The sequence below is a fragment of the Arachis hypogaea genome, chromosome 2 (genome assembly GCF_003086295.3).
Source record: "Arachis hypogaea cultivar Tifrunner chromosome 2, arahy.Tifrunner.gnm2.J5K5, whole genome shotgun sequence".
NCBI classification, from domain to species: Eukaryota; Viridiplantae; Streptophyta; class Magnoliopsida; order Fabales; family Fabaceae; genus Arachis; species Arachis hypogaea.
In genome coordinates, this window is record NC_092037.1 from 44,179,648 (window position 1) to 44,187,634 (window position 7,987).

At 41.0% G+C, this 7,987-nt stretch overlaps 1 non-coding gene across 1 annotated transcript; it reads right to left on the reverse strand.

Moving 5' to 3' along the window:
* Window positions 1-1,107: 1,107 nt before the first annotated feature.
* Window positions 1,108-1,215, reverse strand: LOC112765870 (small nucleolar RNA R71). Its single transcript, XR_003183948.1, has one exon. It is a non-coding gene; the product is annotated as a small nucleolar RNA R71 (small nucleolar RNA).
* Window positions 1,216-7,987: the final 6,772 nt, after the last annotated feature.

The window sequence follows — 7,987 nt, forward strand, 5'->3', positions numbered from 1 at the left end:
TGATTTCTTTCTATCTTTAAAGATACTTGCTACCAATTAATGATTTGATTCAACAATTCAAGTATGTTGCCTTTTCTGTTGAGAAAGGTTTAATGTTTGAATCATATCTTTTCTTGTTAGCCAAGTTTTTAATTTTCAGAATCAAATCTTTTTAAAATGTTTTTCAAATCATATCTTCTCAATCACATCTTTTTAAAACCAATCATATTTTCTTAACCACATCTTTTTCAAAATAATTTTCAATCAAATCTCTTTGATTTCTAATTTCAAAATCTTTTTCAAAGATCACTTCACTTCTTTCCCACTTTCATTTTCGAAAATTAAGTAATGTTTTTCAAAAATGTTTTCAAAATTTTTACTTAATTTTTGAAAATCACTTCCCTTCTTCTCACATCCTTCTATTTATGGACTAACACTATTCCTTAATGCAAAATTCGAACTCCATCTCCTCTGACAAAGTTCGAATTTTCTACTTCTGTCTTCTACTCTTCTTTTCCTCTGACACTTCAAGGAATCTCTATACTGTGACATAGAGGATTCCACATTTCTTGTTCTCTTCTCTCTCATATGAGCAGGAGCAAAGACAAAGGCATTCTTGTTGAGGCTGATCCTAAACCTGAAAGGACCTTGAAGAGAAAGCTAAGAGAAGCCAAAGCACAACTCTCTTTAGAGGACCTGACCGAATTCTCCAAAGAAGAAGAACACATGGCAGCCGAAAACAACAATGCCAACAATGCAAGGAAGGTGCTGGGTGACTTTACTGCACCTACTCCCGATTTCTATGGGAGAAGCATCTCTATCCCTGCCATTGGAGCAAACAACTTTGAGCTTAAGCCTCAATTAGTTTCTCTAATGCAACAGAATTGCAAGTTCCATGGACTTCCACTGGAAGATCCTCATCAGTTTTTAGCTGAGTTCTTGCAAATCTGTGACACTGTCAAGACTAATGGGGTTGACCCTGAGGTCTACAGACTCATGCTATTCCCTTTTGCTGTAAGAGACAGAGCTAGAACATGGTTGGACTCACAACCTAAAGAAAGCCTGGACTCTTGGGAAAAGCTAGTCAATGCCTTCTTGGCAAAGTTCTTTCCACCTCAAAAATTGAGTAAGCTTAGAGTGGAAGTCCAAACCTTCAGACAGAAGGAAGGAGAATCCCTCTATGAAGCTTGGGAAAGATACAAACAATTAATCAAAAAGTGTCCTTCTGATATGCTTTCTGAATGGAGCATCATAGGTATTTTCTATGATGGTCTCTCTGAACTATCCAAGATGTCTTTGGATAGCTCTGCAGGAGGATCTCTTCATCTGAAGAAGACGCCTACTGAAGCTCAAGAACTGATTGAAATGGTTGCAAATAACCAATTCATGTACACTTCTGAAAGAAATCCTGTAAACAATGGGACTAGTCAGAAGAAAGGGGTTCTTGAGATTGACACTCTGAATGCCATATTGGCTCAGAACAAAATATTGACTCAACAAGTCAATATGATTTCTCAAAGTCTGTCTGGAATGCAAAATGCACCAAGCAGTACTAAGGAGGCTTCATCTGAGGAAGAAGCTTATGATCCTGAGAACCCTTCAATAGAAGAGGTGAATTACATGGGAGAACCCTATGGAAACACCTACAATCCTTCATGGAGGAATCATCCAAATCTTTCATGGAAGGATCAACAGAGACCTCAACAAGGTTTCAATAACAATAATGGTGGAAGAAACAGGTTTAGCAATAGCAAGCCTTTTCCATCATCTTCTCAGCAACAGACAGAGAGTTCTAAGCAGAATACCTCTGACTTAGCAACCATGGTCTCTGATCTGATCAAAACCACTCAAAGTTTCATGACTGAAACAAGGTCCTCCATCAGAAATTTGGAAGGACAAGTGGGTCAGCTGAGCAAGAAAATTACTGAACTCCCTCCTAGTACTCTTCCAAGCAATACAGAAGAAAATCCAAAAGGAGAGTGCAAGGCCATCAACATGGCCGAATTTTGGGAGGAAGAAGAGGCAGTGAACGCCACTGAGGAAGACCTCAATGGACGTCCACTGACCTCCAATGAGTTCCCCAATGAGGAACCATGGGAATCTGAGGCTCAACTTGAGACCATAGAGATTCCATTGGACTTACTTCTGCCATTCATGAGTATTCTTCCTCTGAAGAGGATGAGTATGTCACTGAAGAGCAAGTTGCTAAATACCTTGGAGCAATCATGAAGCTAAATGACAAGTTATTTGGAAATGAGACTTGGGAGGATGAACCCCCTTTGCTCACCAAAGAACTGGATGACTTGTCTAGGCAGAAACTGCCTCAAAAGAGACAGGATCCTGGGAAGTTTTCAATACCTTGTACCATAGGCACCATGACCTTCAAGAAGGCCTTGTGTGACTTAGGGTCAAGTGTAAACCTCATGCCTCTCTCTGTAATGGAGAAGTTAGGGATCTCTGAGGAACAAGCTGCAAGAATCTCACTAGAGATGGCAGACAACTCAAGAAAACAAGCCCATGGACTTGTAGAGGATGTTCTGGTTAAAGTTGAAGACCATTACATCCCTACTGATTTCATAGTCCTAGAGACTGGGAAGTGCATGGATGAATCCATCATCCTTGGCAGACCCTTCCTAGCCATAGCAAAGGCTGTGATTGATGTTGATAGAGGAGAGTTGATCATTCAAGTGAATGAAGAATCCCTTATGTTTAAGGCTCAAGGATATCCCTCTATCATCATGGAGAGGAAGCATGAAGAGCTTCTCTCAAATCAGAGACAAACAGAGCCCCCACAGTCAAACTCTAAGTTTGGTGTTGGGAGGCCACAACCAAACTCTAAGTTTGGTGTTGAACCCCCACATTCAAACTCTAAGTTTGGTGTTGGGAGGTTCCAACATAGCTCTAAGCAATTCTGAGGCTCCATGAGAGTACTCTGTCAAGCTAATGACATTAAAGAAGCGCTTATTGGGAGGCAACCCAATGTTTTATAATTAACTATTTTCTTTTGTTATTTTATGTTTTTTGTAGGTTGATGATCATGAGAAGTCACAAAATCAATGAAAAAAAGCAAAAACAGGAAGAAAAACAGCACACCCTGGAGGACGCACCCACTGGCGTTTAAACGCCAGTGAGGTTAGCCGTTGGGCGTTTAACGCCCAGTCTGGCACCATTCTGGGCGTTTAACGCCAGAAAGGGGCACCAGACTGGCGTTAAACGCCAGAAATGGGCAAGAAGCTGGCGTTAAACGCCAGAAATGGGCACCAGCCCGGCGTTTAACACCAGAAATGGCTCAAAACGTGATTTTGCATGCCATATGGTGCAGGGATGACGTTTCCTTGACACCTCAGGATCTGTGGACCCCACAGGATCCCCACCTACCCTACCACTCTCTCTCTCTTCTTCACCCATTAACCAATCACCTCAACACCTCTTCCCCAAAAACCCTTCACCTATCAAATCCCATCTTTCTCTTCACCACTCACATCCATCCCTCATAAAACCCCACCTACCTCACCATTCAAAATTCAAACCACTTTCCCACCCAAACCACTTTCCCACCCAAACCAACCCTCAAATGGCCGAACCTACCCTTCCCCTTCTCCTATATAAACCCTCTTTCACTCCTTCATTTTCACACAACATACACACCACTTCTCCCCTTCTTGGCCGAAAACAAAAGCCATTCCCTTTCCCCTCATTTCTTCTTCTTCTACTCTATTCTTTCTTCTTTTGCTCGAGGACGAGCAAACATTTTAAGTTTGGTGTGGTAAAAGCATTGCTTTTTGTTTTTCCATAACCACTTATGGCATCCAAGGCCGGAGAAACCTCTAGAAAGAGGAAAGGGAAGGCAAAAGCTTCCACCTCCGAGTCATGGGAGAAAGAAAGATTCATCTCAAGGGTGCATCAAGACCACTTCTATGAAGTTGTGGCCTTGAAAAAGGTGATCTCCGAGGTCCCTTTTTCACTCAAAAAGGGTGAATATCCGGAGATCCGACATGAGATCCGAAGAAGAGGTTGGGAAGTTCTTACCAACCCCATTCAACAAGTCGGAATCTTGATGGTTCAAGAGTTCTATGCCAATGCATGGATCACCAAGAACCATGATCAAAGTGTGAACCCGGATCCAAAGAATTATCTTACTATGGTTCGGGGGAAATACTTGGATTTTAGTCCGGAAAGTGTGAGGGTGGCGTTCAACTTGCCCATGATGCAAGGAGATGAACATCCCTACACTAGAAGGGTCAACTTTGATCAAAGGTTGGACCAAGTCCTCACAGTCATATGTGAAGAGGACGCCCAATGGAAGAGAGATTCAAGAGGAAAGCCGGTTCAGTTGAGAAGGCATGACCTCAAACCCGTGGCTAGAGGATGGTTAGAGTTTATACAACGGTCAATCATTCCCACTAGCAACCGGTCCGAAGTTACCATAGACCAGGCTATCATGATCCATAGCATCATGATTGGAGAAGAAATAGAAGTTCATGAGGTTATAGCCCAAGAACTCTATAAGGTGGCGGACAAGTCCTCTACCTTGGCAAGGTTAGCCTTCCCTCATCTCATTTGTCACCTCTGTTATTCAGTTGGAGTTGACATAGAGGGAGACATCCCCATTGATGAGGACAAGCCCATCACTAAGAAGAGGATGGAGCACACAAGAGACCCCACTCATCATGAGATCCCTGAGATTCCTCAAGGGATGCACTTTCCTCCACAAAACTATTGGGAGCAACTAAACACCTCCCTAGGAGAATTAAGTTCCAACATGGGACAACTAAGGGTGGAGCACCAAGAACACTCCATCATCCTCCATGAAATTAGAGAAGATCAAAGAATCATGAGGGAGGAGCAACGAAGACAAGGAAGAGACATTGAGGAGCTCAAGCACTCCATAGGATCTTCAAGAGGAAGGAAGAGCCGCCATCACTAAGGTGGACCCGTTCCTTGATTTCCTTGTTCTTTATTCTTCTGTTTTTCGAATTTTAGTGCTTATGTGTATCTATGTTTGTGTCTTGTGATCATTAGTGTCTTAGTGTCTATGCCTTAAAGTTATGAATGTCCTATGAATCCATCACCTTTCTTGAATAAAAACGTGCTTAAATTGAAAAGGAAGGAATTGCATGAATTTTGAATTTTATAACAGTTTAATTATTATGATGTGGTGGCAATATTTTTGTTTTCTGAATGTATGCTTAAACAGTGCATATGTATCTTGAATTTGTGGTTCATGAATGTTGGCTCTTGAAAGAATGATGAAAAAGGAGACATGTTACTGAGGATCTGAAAAATCATTAAAATGATTCTTGAAGCAAGAAAAAGCATTACTATCCAAAAAAAAAAAACGAAAAAAAAAAGAGAAAGAAAAGAAAAATAAAGTTGTAATCCAAGACAATAAGAGTGTGCTTAAGAACCCTGGACACCTCTAGTTGGGGACTTTAGCAAAGCTGAGTCACAATCTGAAAAGGTTCACCCAATTATGTGTCTGTGGCATGTATATATCCGGTGGTAATACTGGAAGACAGAGTGCTTTGGGCCACAGCCAAGACTCAATAAGTAGCTATGTTCAAGAATCATCATACTCTACTAGGAGAATCAATAACACTATCTGGATTCTAAGTTCCTAAAGAAGCCAATCATTCTGAATTTCAAAGGATAGAGTGAGATGCCAAAACTGTTCAGAGGCAAAAAGCTAAAAGCCCCGCTCATCTAATTGATACTGATCTTCATATATGTTTTTGGAATTCATTGCATATTCTCTTCTTTTTATCTTATTTGATTTTCAGTTGCTTGAGGACAAGCAACAATTTAAGTTTGGTGTTGTGATGAGCGGATAATTTGTATGCTTTTTGGCATTGTTTTTAGTATGTTTTTATTATGATCTAGTTAGTTTTTAGTATATTTTTATTAGTTTTTAGTTAAAATTCACTTTTCTTGACTTTACTATGAGTTTGTGTGTTTTTCTGTGATTTCAGGTATTTTCTGGCTGAAATTGAGGGACCTGAGCAAAAATCAGATTCAGAGACTAAAAAGGACTGCAGATGCTGTTGGATTCTGACCTCCCTGCACTCGAAGTGGATTTTCTGGAGCTACAGAAGCCCAATTGGCGCGCTCTTAACGGCGTTGGAAAGTAGACATCCTGGGATTTCCAGCAATATATGATAGTCCATACTTTGCCCAAGATTTGATGGCCCAAACCGGCGTTCAAAGTCACCCTCAGAAATCCCAGCGTTAAACGCCGGAACTGGCACCAAAATGGGAGTTAAACGCCAAAACTGGCACTAAAGCTGGCGTTTAACTCCAAGAAGAGTCTCTACACGAAAAATGCTTCATTGCTCAGCCCAAGCACACACCAAGTGGGCCCGGAAGTGGATTCTTATGTCATTTACTCATTTCTGTAAACCTTAGGCTACTAGTTTTCTATAAGTAGGACCTTTTACTATTGTATTTGGAATGAATCTTTTTTGATCTTTGGAACCTTTTTCTTTAGATCTTTTGATCACTTTGGGAGGCTGGCCATTCGGCCATGCCTAGACCTTGTTCTTATGTATTTTCAACGGTGGAGCTTCTACACACCATAGATTAAGGTGTGGAGCTCTGCTGTACCTCGAGTTTTAATGTAATTACTATTGTTCTTCCATTCAATTCCGCTTGTTCTTGTTCTAAGATATCACTTGTTCTTCAACTTGATGAATGTGATGATCCGTGACACTCATCATCATTCTCACTTATGAACATGTGACTGACAACCACCTCTGTTCTACCTTCGATTGGGTGAATATCTCTTGGATTCTTTAATCGGAATCTTCGTGGTATAGGCTAGAACTGATGGCGGCATTCAAGAGAATCCGGAAGGTCTAACCTTGTCTGTGGTATTCTGAGTAGGATTCAATGACTGAATGACTGTGACGTGCTTCAAACTCCTAGCAGGCGGGGCGTTAGTGACAGACGCAAAAGAATCGATGGATTCTATTCCGGCCTGACCGAGAACCGACAGCTGAATTCCGCGTGCTGTGACAGAGCATATGCAATCGTTTTCACTGAGAGGATGGGAGGTAGCCATTGACAACGGTGAAACCCTACACAAGCTTGCCATGGAAAGGAGTAAGAAGGATTGGATGAAGACATTAGGAAAGCAGAGAGACGGAAGGGAAGGCATCTTCATGCGCTTATCTGAAGTTCCTACCAATGAATTACATAAGTACCTCTATCTTTATCTTATTGTTTATTTTCGTTCATCATCATATCCATTTGAGTTTGCCTGACTAAGATTTACAAGATGACCATAGCTTGCTTCATACTAACAATCTCCGTGGGATCGACCCTTACTCGCGTAAGGTTTATTACTTGGTCGACCCAGTGCACTTGCTGGTTAGTTGTGCGAAGTTGTGTAATGCCATGGTATTGAACACCAAGTTTTTTGGGGTTCATGACCGGGGATTATGAGAGTTGTGAAAAGTATTGTTCACAATTTCGCGCTACCACCTCCCAACACCAAATTTAGAGTTTGAATGTGGGGGCTTTGTTTGACTCTGTATTGAGAGAAGCTTTTCATGCTTCATCTCTATGTGTAAAGAAGGAGAACCTTGAGTCTTGAATACAAGGTGGTCCTCATTCAATTGAAAGACCAACTCTCCTCTGTCAACATCAATCACAGCTTTGCTGTGGCTAGGAATGGTTAATGATTGGATTTTTGACGGCTTAGAAATTCACTAATGAATTCTCGTTGCAAGTATAGTTTCTAAACCAACAATAATCCTTTCATACAAAAAATTATTTGTCATTAAAATAAACCCCTAAAATTAATAACCGAAGCATTCAAACCTCGGGTCGTTCTCCCTAGGAATTACAATAAAGTGTCTTGTTATTGGTTTGAGTTGTTTTGGGGTTTTGATAAGAGGCATGAAAGTAAATGGCAATGAAAATAAACTAACAACTATACAAGGCTCTTGGCAAGGTATGAAAATTAGAAGTCCTATCCTAGTTATCCTTCTCAATTGTGATGAGAATTGTC